At 45.6% G+C, this 13,993-nt stretch overlaps 1 protein-coding gene across 5 annotated transcripts in view; it reads left to right on the top strand.

The window, feature by feature from the left end:
• Positions 1 to 270: 270 nt before the first annotated feature.
• The window catches only part of SGSM3 (small G protein signaling modulator 3), a 55,979-nt gene continuing 42,256 nt past the window's right edge, over positions 271 to 13,993 (top strand). For 2 of the 5 annotated variants that reach the window (XM_075913324.2, XM_075913316.2), the window contains exon 1: positions 271 to 529. The gene's annotated coding sequence lies outside the window, so the exon portion shown is untranslated. Of the gene's footprint in view, positions 615 to 11,901; positions 11,922 to 13,993 lie in introns of those variants that run through there. The other 3 variants (XM_075913307.2, XM_075913298.2, XM_089775520.1) reach the window with 2 other exon arrangements.

Below are 13,993 nucleotides of genomic sequence, written 5' to 3'. Positions count from 1 at the left end.
TTAGCTGTACAGAGAAACAAAACTAGCACAATGTATCTAATTGCTGACGAGGGGGGTGGGGCTGGGGGAGGAAACCACCTGTCTCCCAAAACATTGGCTCAGCAGTGGGTGAGGATTCAGTATAGGGCTTACGTCACATGGGTGCTGGACCTAGGTTAAGGTCCCTGTCCAGCAGCAGGAGGGTCCGGGGAGCTGAGGGGGTGGCTCACTGTCAGTCAGTGGGGGGGGGGGGGGGGAGTGCCCATCCTAGAGCTGCCTTCGGCCCTGGGGAGAGGCTGTGGCGAAGCGGGCTCCCCCTGCCTCCTGCAGCTGACAGGCGCCTCCTGAGCCAAACGCTGCAGCCCTGGGGAGGCAGCGCGCGCGGCAGGGGAGGCGGCGCTGACGCGCTGCGCGAGGCAGGTCCCGGGCTGTGCGCCGCGTTCATCCAACGACTACATCGCCCGGACTGCCTCGCGGCGGCGCCCGGGTGCCGCACATGCGCAGTGGGAGGGGGCCCGGCAGATCGGCGCTGCTGACGGCGATTGAACAGGTCGGTCTCTGGCGGCCGCAACGGGGAGGGGGCTGAGGCGGCGGACTGGGGGGCGCCCCCCTCCCGGCCGGGGGCAGCGGCGCAGGTGAGCCGGGCGGGCGGGGCTGAGGGAGCCGCAGGCGAGGAGCTCTGGGGCGGGCACAGGGGCTGGGGCGCCAGGCCGGGGGCTCCATCAGGCGGGACGCAGCGGGCGGGAATGGCCAGACGCGCCCGCCGCTGTGGGCTCAGGGGTGAGGCCCCTGCCCTGCGAACCGGGCACGGCAGCCCCGCCTGCTGAAGCGCCGCCTGATGTGTCCACTCGCGCCCGTAGCCGCGGGCTGGGCAGCAGCGCCCTCTTCGCTGCCCGGCCGCCCCTCCGCTGCCCGGGGCCGGCTTGCCCACCGAGGCGCGCCTGTTGGCTCCGAGGGGCCGTTCCCATCCGTGGCGGTGCGCTCTGTACACACCCACATTCCGCTTCCGTCAGCTTCCTGCAGGTGCCAGCTGCAATTTGCAGTTGAGAGAATGGGCCCCGGGGGTACAAAGCCTGCCACGTGGGAAAACCAGATGGGGCTGTTTGAATGTGGCCACTTTGCCAAGGGCAGAAATGTTAACAGAACAGCTCTCCTGTGTCTCTAGACGACCCAAACCATTTTCGGGTAACAAGGGGAGGGATGGACCCTGGTCTGCTAGAAGGGTAGGCTTCTGCCCCACCTCTGTATTCATAACCCTTCTCTCACAGCTGAGGTGAATTAGGGGTGGTTCCTCCTCTACAGGCCCTAGGAAGATTCCATTCACCTAATCTGGTGACTCAGAAGCTGCACTGCAACTTTCTGACTCATTTTATACAAGGATTTATGATTGGATTTAATTAGGGGCATCCTCTCCTGCTTTCTGTCCATCTTTTCTTTTGGTACTTTACTCTTTTTTTCCTCCTTCTCTCTGCCTTATCCCTGTTCTGTTTTACTTCATTCCAACTAGACTAGAAGCTGCTTGTGAATTACAAGTATTCTACTGCTGTCCCTTGCTTGTTGCCAATACCCAGTGGTCAATTTCTTGGCCTTTTTGCCACTAATCAGATCGTACCTGCCTTGTATTTTCACTTCTTCTCAGTCTCTATTGAGAGATGCTGAGAGGAGAGACTGACTCCTCTTCCATCTGGCGTAAATCCAGGGGAAAGTGAAGGTGGTAAGGGAAGAGAAGAAGCCATAAGATAACCGTAAACACAGCAATAGCCTCCAAATTTTGGACATGAGGGGGTGTAATACAACAAACCCTCTGAATTTCCAATCACATCAAAATCAGAGTGAAGGCAGGGAATTTATAATTTCTCATTCAAGAATATATATATATGCAGAAGAGGGAACAACCATAATGTGAACAGGGCTTAATCTTTTGGCAGGGAGCATTTCTGGGGCCTATCAGAAGCAGCTTAAAGATCTATTAAGGCCACATGAGAAAAAACTGGAAAATTCTTGTCTTATGTATATATTTCTCTCATTCTAATTCTTTAAGGCAGTGGTCCCCAACCTTTTGAGGTTGTCGGGCGCCCGGGGGCCCGACCGTTCGCCCGCTGGGCGCCCGGGGGCCCGGGGCCAGCGATCCCCCCCTTCCAAGCGCCGCGCGCCCGGGGCCGGCGCTCACCATGTGTCATGTGCCCGGGGCCAGGCCAGCCCCGAGCACCTGGCGGGCGCATTCAAATGCCCCCGCGGGCGCCATGGCGCCCGCGGGCACTGTGTTGGGGACCACGGTTTTAAGGGGTGTTTGAATTTGAACAGACATTTTCTTGTGGTAGATTTAAACAGTCCTTTCCCTACTTATTTTTATGTAATGTCCTAGCACCCTACTTTGTCACATCACAATCATCCCCAGCACATCTTGTTCCAATATGTGGAGGGGGGAATTAAGTACCAAGTGTCTGAAGAAGTCAACCATCTTTTAATGCTAAAGAACCAGAGAAAATAAAAGGTACTGATGGAAGTGGAAACGACCAGTATTGTATGGTATATAGGATAGGTCTTAGGTGCCCTATGTGATTCTATCAGCCCAGAAGAAGCAATAGGATATACTCGTCATAACAGATTGTAACATTGCTTTTTACTGGATAATCTGGTTTCAAGAATAGTCTTTGGGCTGCCACAGACAATAGAGGGTTGAACAAGCCTCTGGATTTATTTAATCATATATTATCTATAGTGCCCTCAATGTGTTCAGCACTTTCAGAAAAGGATTGATTTCTTCCCCAAGGAACTCACAATCTAAGGACAGATAGAGTGAAGGTAGAGGGGAGGACTACAGCAAATAGAGTGGTTGATATGTTAATTGGCCATGTCCTACTAATACAAGTTTACATTAACCCCCTTTTAAAAATATTAGAATATATAAATTATTGCCCATTGGCATCAGATTAAGAGTGGGTTTTTGCAGTGTCAGAAGATTCCAGAGTATGGAGTACTCAGGAGGTTACTTCTCTGGATTGTATCTTCTGCAAATGAATGGAGGGCTTTCATCTACAAGACTGTTAATCTGGCACTTCTCATCAAAAACTGGAAGGAAAACAGTTGAGGTTAAAAAAAATCTTTGATTTTTTTTTTTGAATTTGTTCCTCCATGAGAAAACACATGGAGCAACAAAGCTAAGATAACAGTTACGTGTGGTAGATCATCAAACTTTTCTGCAGCTGTAAATCACTTGTTAGAGTCAAGAATATCACTTGTTAGAGTCACTTTTTACTTGATATTCTTGACTTGTTAGAGTCAATATGGTGTAATATTGCTCAGTTGTTCAGGTGCATTATGGAGACTTTACACTCTCCTTGGCAGCACAGGGAATTGGCCTTTTCAGACAGGACAGCTGACAAGATAGACAAGTGCTCTGATCAAATGCAGCAAGTCCTGTGTTCTTGAATACCACATGTTAGAACTCTGGTTTGTGAAGTTGTCCTTAACACCAGTATCTGTTTCTGTTTAAATATCTACCTTCCTGCTGCCATAAAACAAGAGAATCCTCCCTTTGTGCCTTCCATCAGACCCGCTAAAATGAGGCAGAATCATCTCATCCAAAGTAACCACCAGTGATTAGTATTCAGTGTAAGCTGTATGCTTGTGTGGCCACTCAGGAGAAATTCAAATGTCATCCAGCTGATTAGCAGAGCATACACAACTAGATTTCTCTTGGTGGTGCACATTTGCAAATGCCTTCGTGCACATAAAAATTTGTTCTGCACAGGGATGGAAAAGACTAGAGGGAACGTTGCCAAGAACTCTAGACCAGTGGTTCCCAAACTTTTTGGCATCATGCCCCCTTTTTGATTTTTGAACACCCCCTCCCCATTCCCCCATAACAGCAAAGCTTGTTGAGCAAAAAAAAAAGGAACTGACCGGAATGGAAAAACAAAAATAGTGGGGTGGGGCTTAAAAGGGAGGAGTTGGGTCGCCTCACACCTCCCCTGGAATTTCTTCACGCCCCTCACTTTGGGAACCCATGCTCTACACAGTGGCGCTGAAACTATTTGTAGGGTAGGCATGCTAAGATGTGTCCCAATACACACACCTATTCACATTCATCACCATCTCAGGTTGGGGTCACACCTTAGGGTTGTCAACTCTCTTGGACCAGACGCCATTGCAGAAAATGGCATCTGGTCGGGCAGAATTGACAACCTAGCTACAGCTAGTGGCAGCTATGAAGACCCAGGCTGACAGTGGGACCTTGACTGATAATAGAGCCTCCAGGGCTGGTGGCCTGGATCTGGGAGATGACAGGCTGCAGAGTCCACAGGGACAGCGAACAGCAGGATCCTGGAGGGGCTGCTTGGAGGCCTGGAACTGTGGCTTATGGATCTGCAGTGGAGGACGCCCCTAGGCACCAAATCTGGGGGTGCTGCAGCACCCTTCCACTGCATTCCCACTTCCCATGTCTGTGCCTCCAGAGGAAGGGAAATACATATTCCTCAGTTCTCCACACCAGTGCTGTTGACAACAGCAGGCAAAGGAGCGAAGGGAGTATTGGTTCTGACATCTGTCTGTCTGTTTCAGATGAAGTGTTATGTCTGCTCATTCTGAAACACAATAGTTGACGATGGCAGTGCAGTAATCTGGCTATTTAGAAAGTATCCCCTAGGAAAGATGAAAATAGACTTCTATATCTTCTGAGACTTGCAAAGAAGATACCGCAAGTATAAATGATCTGGGACGTGGCTTCCTATGACAGCACTACTGAGTCTATCGGTCCCAAATCTTCCCCCTGGCAGTGTCTAGTTCCTGATTGTTTTCTCCACTTGTTTCTCAAGTAATCAGAATGTAGCCTGCCATACATACAAAGTTCTAGTAGGTAGAAACCCCACATTTCCAGGGGCATGAAATACTATTATTCTTCTGTCATTCATTTCTTATACCACTATAACCATAAATAGTCCTAACATAGGTCAGTTTCTTTAAGAATATGTATAAAGTTATTCATTTTCAAGTTCTGGGCCTAAGTAGTTTAAAATGTGGCATGGGTTGTAGAGGAGCATTCCTAACCATTCCTGTACAGTGGTCTGGGTGAAAGTAGCCATATTGTGAAGGGATGTCACATTCTTAAATTTTAAAAAAGCAGAGTTCTGAAAGGAGTCATCTGACTACGGCCCTGAATGCATCTCTTAAATTGCAACTCTGCTCAGCAGAGTGATATTCATCAGATCTGCTGCTTGTGTTTATTCAGGCTCACATCTGTGGAATCTAGGGTGCGTCTAGACTACAGGGTTTTGTCGACAAAAGTGGACTTTTGTCGACAAAACTATACCTGCGTCCACACTACCGCTGAGTTCTGTCGACATAACGTCGACAGAACTCAGCAGTTTTGTCGACGCTGGTAAACCTCATTTTACGAGGCATAACGCCTTCTGTCGACAGAGTTTCTGTCGACAGAAGGTGTTATTGCATGTAAACTGTCCTTTGCGTCCACACTACCATGTCGACAAAGCAGCTTGCTTTGTCGACAGAACTGAATGTAGTGTAGACGCTCTTTGTCGACAGAAGTTTTGTCGACAGATACTGTCGACAAAACTTCTGTCGACAGAAGCCTGTAGTCTAGACGTACCCCTAGTGTTGCCTTTTGCCCTTGTTAGCACTGCAGAGTTAATAAAGAGAGTGAGTTTGATCTGTTTTTCATTGTGTATTATTAACAGATTTACAAGTCCAGTCAGTTAAACCTGTGCAAACCCATCAGAGGCCATGAGAAGGTACAGATATCACTAAGACCATAATTTGACCTATAGGACATTTTATTACTGGTGATCTTAGGTGAGCAAAATAAAACCCAGTTTTGCTCTTGTGTCTCAGGGTGAGTTGAAAGGACTAGCGGGAAAAATAGTATCTTATAAACTGTGCACGCTCTCTTTGGAAACTGTTAAGTGATAATCATCCTGAAACTGTGGGGCTGAAGAGAGGCTGCTGGGGTCAGAGCTGCTGAACTAAGGTTGCCTAGCCACAGACAGTCTGGGTGTGACATTGTGTGCGGTCCTGCAGCCCCCGCTACATCAACCTGGGTTACTACTTGCAGGGTAACCCAAACACAATCCTGAACATTCCCAAAATTAAATAAACATCAGATGGTCTAGTAGCATTTTATTGATTAACAAAACATGTAGATGGTATCATGAGCTTTTGTGGGCACAAAATTGTATGCTCTGCAATGTCCAGCCCTCTTCAGATAGAGAAATAATATGGTTTGTTTGCATCACAGCTTATTAATTTAACTGGATGTAAATATACCCTTCTTCTTAAACACAGTGCTGAGTTGATTTATGATAAAAATTAAATGCATTTAACAAAGTATATATAAAGATTAAACATATATAAAGAACGAAGATAGAAAACATTACAAGTAAAACAAAACATAATACACTTCTAAAGTCTAAAGCATAATCAGGCTTTGTTCAAGATGGTTTCTCCTGCCAGTTGCCATTCTATTCAGCCATGACTGAATTCCCATCAATCAGTACCTTCCATAGAAGTACAAGATGCTAGCTTCTTTTGTCTCTTTAAGTGAAAGATTTTTGCATAAGTTGATTTCACCTGTATTCAGTTCCAGAGACTTTAGCCCACCTTAGTTGAAGGAACCATTTTTTTCAGCTTGCAAGAGTTCTGGCCTCTTATGTCTGTCCAATGGTAGATACCAACGATGGCTTTTCTATCCTTGCATAATTATGTCTCCCAAAATCCAATGACTGTGCTGCAAAATGCGTTCTTCACTTGCTGTGTGTCTCTCATATTCCAGTCTTTGTAGACCACTAAACCTTTGAAATGGATTGTTAAAAAAAAATGAAACCCAGACTAAGCTCCTCTCTCCTGTTGGTTGTAGAAAAATAAGTCCCAACTACGACAGTGATGTTTAATTGGCTGAAAAAGCTCTCTGACTTTGCTAAAATTGGGAGGGGAAGTTTGGTGACTCCTTAACCAATAGTTATAAAACACTTGGTTACATTTTTGCAGTGGCATTTAATAAGGAAGGCCTTTGAAAACAGTCAGCATTGTGCTTCAAGATGTACTGGAGATGAATGGGAATCTGAACATAATTGTAGCTCTATTAACTGTAATTCCTAAAATGATTACTGGCTACATTTAGAGTAAAAGTTTTTTGAAAGGACAAGAAAAGGACTTTGCTAGGCCATATTTTGTCTATATTCTCCATGCACCTGTACATGCTGTAATGGTTTCACTCCCCCCTCCCCATGCTTTGTAAAATTGACTTATGGACACAAATATTGCATAACTCGAAGATGCTTTGGATAAAACACCTTGTAATCTATCAGTCTTAATGTCACAATCCCCTGGATCTTTATATCTTATTTTGGTTAATGTATCATTCTTGTATGTATAGTTAGAGATATGGAATGGTTTATGGATTTAAATGTGCAAATGAAAGTCATCACGGGGTGTTTCCCTCAATGTCTGGGTGATTGCCTGTAAACAGCCTCTTTAGTCCTTTAAGTCTTAGTAGTGGTGGTCTTAGGAAGGCATGTGATCACCCCAACTGGTAGGGTCTGACCAGGTAAAATTACATAAAAGGAAGGGGAGAGAACTCCCAAGTTCTCATCCAAAGTGGAATCTATAAAACAATGGGAAACTAGCTCTCCCTTTGGCTGGCATGTCACTCCCAAGAGAATGAGCCAGAGACCCTTAGGGAAAAAAGACCTTCCCTGGTTTGGAGGCTTAGCTGAAATAAGAACAGTTTTAGGGTAAGTTTGTACTGAGCTTTTAGTGTTAGGACTAACTATGTGTGTTCTGTTGTTTAAATCTGTAATTTACGTTGCCTGTTTTTACTTGCAACCACTTAAATCCTACTGTTTGCATTTAATAAAACCACTTTCATAACAGTGTAAATTGTTACCTGGGGAAGCAATCTGTGTGTACATCCTCCTTTCATTATTAAAGGAGGTTTACCTGGATAATTTATTTGGGGTTCTGACCCCATTTGAGGAGTGGTTTCTGCTGAGCCCCAAACTGTATTTTCCTCAGACCTGAAAAGCTTCAGTACAGCCTCTCTCCGACTTACAAACTGGTTACGGACCAAGCAGTTGGTCGTAACTCGGTTTGTTTGTAAGGAGGACCCCATAGAGTTACATGCAACCGCGCTGTTCATAAGCACGGATCACATTCGTAACTCTGGGTCCGCCATTTACGACAGGTTTGGTCGTAACTGTGAATGGTTATAAGTCGACTGTTCGCAACTCGGGGACCAGCTGTTTCTATATTACTCATCGGGGGGGAAGGGGTGATCTCAGCCTGTGCCTTGGCTGAAGGAGATCAGGAGATCTGGCCCAACAGGACAGGGTGGTGAGAAACCCCAGAGAGCAAAGAGGCAAGTGTCAGTGGCTTTGTCAGCACTCTGGCCAGGAAGCACCCCCAAGAGTTCTTCTGTGACTGCACCTTGTAGCACATGCCACTTTTAATTTTAAACCATAGATATTTGTGAGTGCTTTGCCTATTTCGGTTCTTCTCTGAAGACCTCTGGGCATGCTTCTCCTTCCTCCCATCAAAGGCTCTCTCTCCAACCCAATGAAGAAAAGAGCAGCATGGGGCATTCTAGAGGGAAAAAGCACCTTAACTTACTAAGGTAAGTGGTCACAGCAAAATGGTGGACTATATTTCGTTCTTTTCCAAACAGGACAGTAAAATCTGAACCCACTCAGTTTTTCTATATAGGGATGGGTACCAACCAGTGTGGCAGCCCAACTTCACGGGTGATTAATCAGCCCAGGCAGTTAGAGGCTCAGGGGCTCCATGCTTGGAAGGAACACAGGTATCAACTAATCTCAGGCTTATCAACAGTTTTCTACTTCTCCAAGGGGTTGAAGGATGAGCCATCAGCACTGGCATCCCAGGGAGTCTGCAAATCCCTAGTCCAGGTTTCCTTTCACAGACCTGTCATTGTGATGAATGGGTGGGCTTTGCAGTCTTCCAGTTTAGGGACTGACAAATGATTTAGGCAGATGCTAGAGCCTCTCATGATTTGGTCTGGCCAGCATGTGTCTCCTGCACTGAGTCACTTGCCTGCTTTGGAGCCTGAAGATAAAATATCACTCCTTTTATTGTATTTTTAAATTAATCTTAAAGTGCAGTTCTGCTCTGAAAAATTACTCTGTTGGCATCCTGGACTTCCGTGTTCATTGTATCTCAGTGACTCCATAACAAGATGTAACAGTATATAATATTTTTAAAGTCTTTTTTTCTAAGTGCCAACCCAACCATGTCAAACTGTGATTTGAAAGTCAAGCTGAATTCATCCTGGCTATTGCAGTATGATCTGGCAACAAGATTCTGTCTTCTCTTACATTATTATATTCAAAGTGAATTGATGTTTGAATGTGGCCTTGCAACTGGAAATTTAATTAATCATACTGTTGCTTTTGCATGAACCAGGATGGGCTGAGTGATGAATCTTCAGGGCTTATAAACCTGTTTATTTTTCATGTTTTTATAATAAGACAACTGATGCACATAAGGAGCAGGTCTGTGGCATAAGATGTCATTTTGAATTAATTACATTTATGACCATAATTGCACTTTTGAAGAGGTGCATAAAAGTCTCTTGCAACTTTTATAGCTGACTCAGGCTAGAGGGAGACAGGGATTTTAAGTTTGCTTTTCTTTGGCTGTTCTTTATAGATCTTGTGTGATAGGAGGCACTGCAGGAAATAGAGGAGAGGTCTTATTTTCCCTCCCTTTTCCTCCTGCTGTAAACATGCAGCCTTCTTGATTCACAGTGATTTCAGTAATTGGAATAGTGATAGAAATGTAGCCGTGTTAGTCTGGGGTAGCTGAAGCAAAATGCAGGACAATGTGGCACTTTAAAGACTAACAAGATGGTTTATTAGATGATGAGCTTTCGTGGGCCAGACCCACTTCCTCAGATCCATTTTGGTACTAAGTGTACTGGCATCATATTCTCAACAAACCACCATTTCTGTGTGCCCACTCACCCATATAGTTCTGCCATGAAACCCCAATTTTGACCTGGCACACCTCTAGCTATTCCAATCCAAGGATTCCTCTGGAGTATCAGCAAACTTTTGTAATGTCTTTTGAGATTAGGGATGTTAATGGTTAACCAGAAAGCTTTGCCTTTAGGTTGATTGGTACGGGCTTGAGCAGCCCCCCACCAGCATAGGTAGGGGGCTGCTCCAAGCAATCCCTGTTCAAGGCAGGAGGCCGCTCCGGCCTACCCTTGACTTCCCCCACTGCCACCTCCTGTTTACTGGTTAAATTTACGTTTAACTTTGTTAACCATTTAAATGGGATTTTACATCTTTAATTGAAATGCATGTAAGGAACAGAGATTAAGCAATTTAAACATTTAAGCAATTTTAACTCTTGCTCTAAATCATGGGGTTACCAGAGATAAAGTCAGGGTTAATCTGCTGTCATTACCTCATTCCTGTCCTTATACTGTATTTACAGCAATCCAAAACACTGCTAGGTAGTAGGTTATAAACCTGACAGAGATGACTGGAATGAAGCAGCTCTACAAATAATCAAAACTGCTTAATCTAGATGTGATAATGGACGAGATCCATGTGATATTGTGCAGAGGTGTAAAAACTTGAGTGTCCACACTGCTGGGGTAGGACAGCACTTTGCATTACTTGTTACAGGCCTTCCCTGGACCTTGTTTTTTCTCCCAGGTGCGTGATATGCCTTCCTCGATCGCTATCTTAATTATGGTTGGGAGGAAAGCTCCGGTTCCACGGGCACTCACAGCAAATATTGACTTGAGGAGGAAATAGCACTTGCAGATCCAAGATATGCTCCCACCTGATCGGAATGAGAAGGGGAGATGCAAGGGTGAGGATAGGAGTTGCTGTAGTCAATTTAATTTGGTGAATCCTAATTCAGACTCTAAAGCAAAAGCTTTTTATGAGAGTTGGAGAAGATAGATTAGATCAAATAAAGATTTTTCATCTGTCATTTCTATGAAGTTCAGTCTGGTTAATTGAAGGGACACTGTCAATATGTAACTTTAAAGTACAAACTGAAAGCACTTTCTGGTGCCACATCTGTCTCCAAGACCGCAGGCCAGGGCTACTCAACTTCGGAAGTTCCGGGGGCCACAGTGATTCTCACAGCACATGCCCGAGGGCCACAACTTAAGCGGGGTTGTATAGACATGCAAATATATACAAATAGCTTCTTTCACGCTGAGGGCATGAATACAAAGATTAAGGCAAGACTACACAACATGTAGGCCCCATTTCAGTCAGTTCTGCTGATATTAATAAAATGCATATTTACCCAATTTCCACCCATATGGCAGCACTTTTAATGAGCAATGATAGTCCAGGAATTTAAGTACTAAAACGTATATCAACAGAAGACCTTTATATTGTCTCAAAATTGTGGAGCATTTTCCCAGTGGAGGCCATATTCAAAGGATCCCACCTGCGGGCCACATGTTGAGCCCCGTGTAAGCCCAGACTGCACCGTGGTATGCAAACAAATGGGCCACGGGCCGCATGTGGCCCACAGGCTGCGTGTTGAGTAGCCCTACCCTAGACCAATGTTTGTGCCTTTACAGTCATAATTTCCTATTTTCTGAAATGTTTTTCTTTCCTGCCATTGTATGAAAGACTGACCAAGAAGAGGGGAAACAATGGAACTAACTATATGCAAAGTGCAGTCAAATGCCCAAATTAAGCAAAAGTGGCATGGGTGTGGGGAAGGATATTTTTCCCTAGCTAACTTATTTCAATGGTAGATAGTGACATTATTTTTAACACTAGAAGATAAAAAAGTTGTTCCTGTGAGACATAACTTTTTGGCATATTATGTTGTTTTAACGATTTCCATTGATTGCTCTTTTTGGATTGTTACTGAAAATCTAGGGACTGCCTCCCAAATCAGATGAGACTAATTACCCAATTCGGAGGCAATAGGTAAGTATTAGTAAAAAGATTTTTAACTAATTCAAAAGTATATAAAGCCTGAAATTACACTGAAAACAAAGATGCCACTTGCATATGTTTGGTCTCCCTCACTTGTTCATTTCTTACATGTGATATATCTATTAAATACACCTTTAGTTTTTGCCTCAGCACATCTCTGGTGTGCAAACTGTGCCGAGAGTATGTGCCCAAGCAAGCTGCCAGCTGAGGACTAGTTTCACACCTTCAGGGAGTGATGAACCAGAAGTGAAAAGTCCCAAGTACCTGGTAGTTAAGATCTCAGGTTGGCTGTATAAGGGAGATGTAATGGACCAGAAGGGCTGTTGGTGTCACTCTGCAAGGCGTAACTACGCTGATGGAAGCCAGAGTGAGACTTTGGGTAGATCTATGATGCAAAGTATTCCCACATTAGTGAGTCTCGGAGTACAAGCCAACTGATTTCGGGTGTTACTGTGGGACCCAAAACAGCAGTGTAGGTGTTCCTGCTAGGCTGGAGCCCCAGCTCTGAGATAGGGATACAAGCAACTAGTCGACTATCTGATGAGCATAAGCTTATCAGATAGTTGACTAGTGATGCAACTAGTCGCTTCCCTCTTCTCCGCCCGCCCCTTGTTTCCTCTATCAAATGTAGGCAGCAGGGAGGGGGAGGGAAGCAGGAACTGGTGCTGAGGGGAGCTGGCTTAAATCAGTACCCCCCCCAGCACTGTCTCCGCAGGGGGCAGGGAACTAGAGGCACAGCAGGAAACAGTGTGAGTGGGGACTGCTTCAGTCCCCGCTTGTGCCATTTCTGCTATGATTCTGCTTTTGAAATATACAAGAACCCAAGCGGGGCTCTTGTACATTTCAAAGGCTCAGGCGCTGTAAGGAGCATGGGGCCAGTGAGGGAAGTCCCCACTGGCACCATGCTACCTGTACTGCTTCTGTGTTTGAAATGTACAAGAGTCCCACTGGGGCTCTTGTTCATTTCAAGGCTCAGGTGCGCAGGGCCAGTCCCCTGCTTATCCTGCCTTCCAAATGGGGGAGCCAGCTCCATCTCTGGGGCAACTTGTGCTGGCTGTGGGGACACTGGCAGGGTGGGCAGGGCTCAAACACACAGTTATTAGCTCCCCAGGCCAATATGCCATCCCCTACGCCACTCCAGAGCCTACCTCTCCTCCCTACCTTCAGGGCATCCCTTATCCTGCCTCCCTAATGGGGGAACCAGCTCCATCTCTGGGGCAACGGTTCCAGTCCCGCGCTGGCCCCTTGCTCTCTGCAGGGTTTCCGCTTTTGAACTGTAGCAGGAGCCCGGCATCGATCTTGCTACAGTTCAAAGGCAGAGGCACCCTTATAGACTAATCAAATTAACTATTTGATTAGTTAATTACTCTAAATTTAACATCCCTAATCTGAGATCTACCCCTCTTGCCAGGTTTCAGAGCCCAGGCTCTAGACTATGCAGGAATGTCAGCACTGCTGTTTGAGCACTGTAGTGTGAGCCTAAGTCAGTTCACCAAAGCTCTGAAACTTGCTGCCACAGGTGTGGTGGAGGTATTGGGCTTTTTTGTAGTGTAGATGTACCTTTAGTGCTTGTGGGCATGCTACTGGTGTCGGGGCACTGAACCAAAATTAGACGGTATAAAGGCACTCAAGGTTACAGGGCAGATGGTGACAGAACACTACTGGTGGGAATATTGTGATGGGTGCAATCGCAGAGATCCCCATGAGACTGTCACCTGCCTATCAGATCCTCTGGTCTACCCCAGAAAAGTACTGAGTTGGGGTTACAGCCAGCAGCAGAGCAGCACAGATACTGAGAACAGCTCAGCTCTTTGAAGACTCAGTCACAAGGATTTGACGCAGCACCCAGGTTTACAGTCCCAGTGGGACCAAAACCACAGATAAATCCATCTGACATTGCTTGAGGTTTATACGGAGTAAGTTCATAAGTTTTATTAATGAAAGAGAGATATGCACAGCTGTTGTTCCTCGCCCCTGCCAGCAGTTATTTACACTGGGTTTAATAATAAACGAATCAAAAAAGTTTTGTTGTTAAATATAAAAAGTAGGATTTAAGTGGTTGC

The sequence above is a fragment of the Pelodiscus sinensis genome, chromosome 1 (assembly GCF_052426305.1).
Source record: "Pelodiscus sinensis isolate ZL-2025 chromosome 1, ASM5242630v1, whole genome shotgun sequence".
NCBI classification, from domain to species: domain Eukaryota; kingdom Metazoa; phylum Chordata; order Testudines; family Trionychidae; genus Pelodiscus; species Pelodiscus sinensis.
The sequence above is the reverse complement of the archived record's forward strand: the minus strand, read 5'-3'. Positions and strand labels throughout refer to the sequence as shown.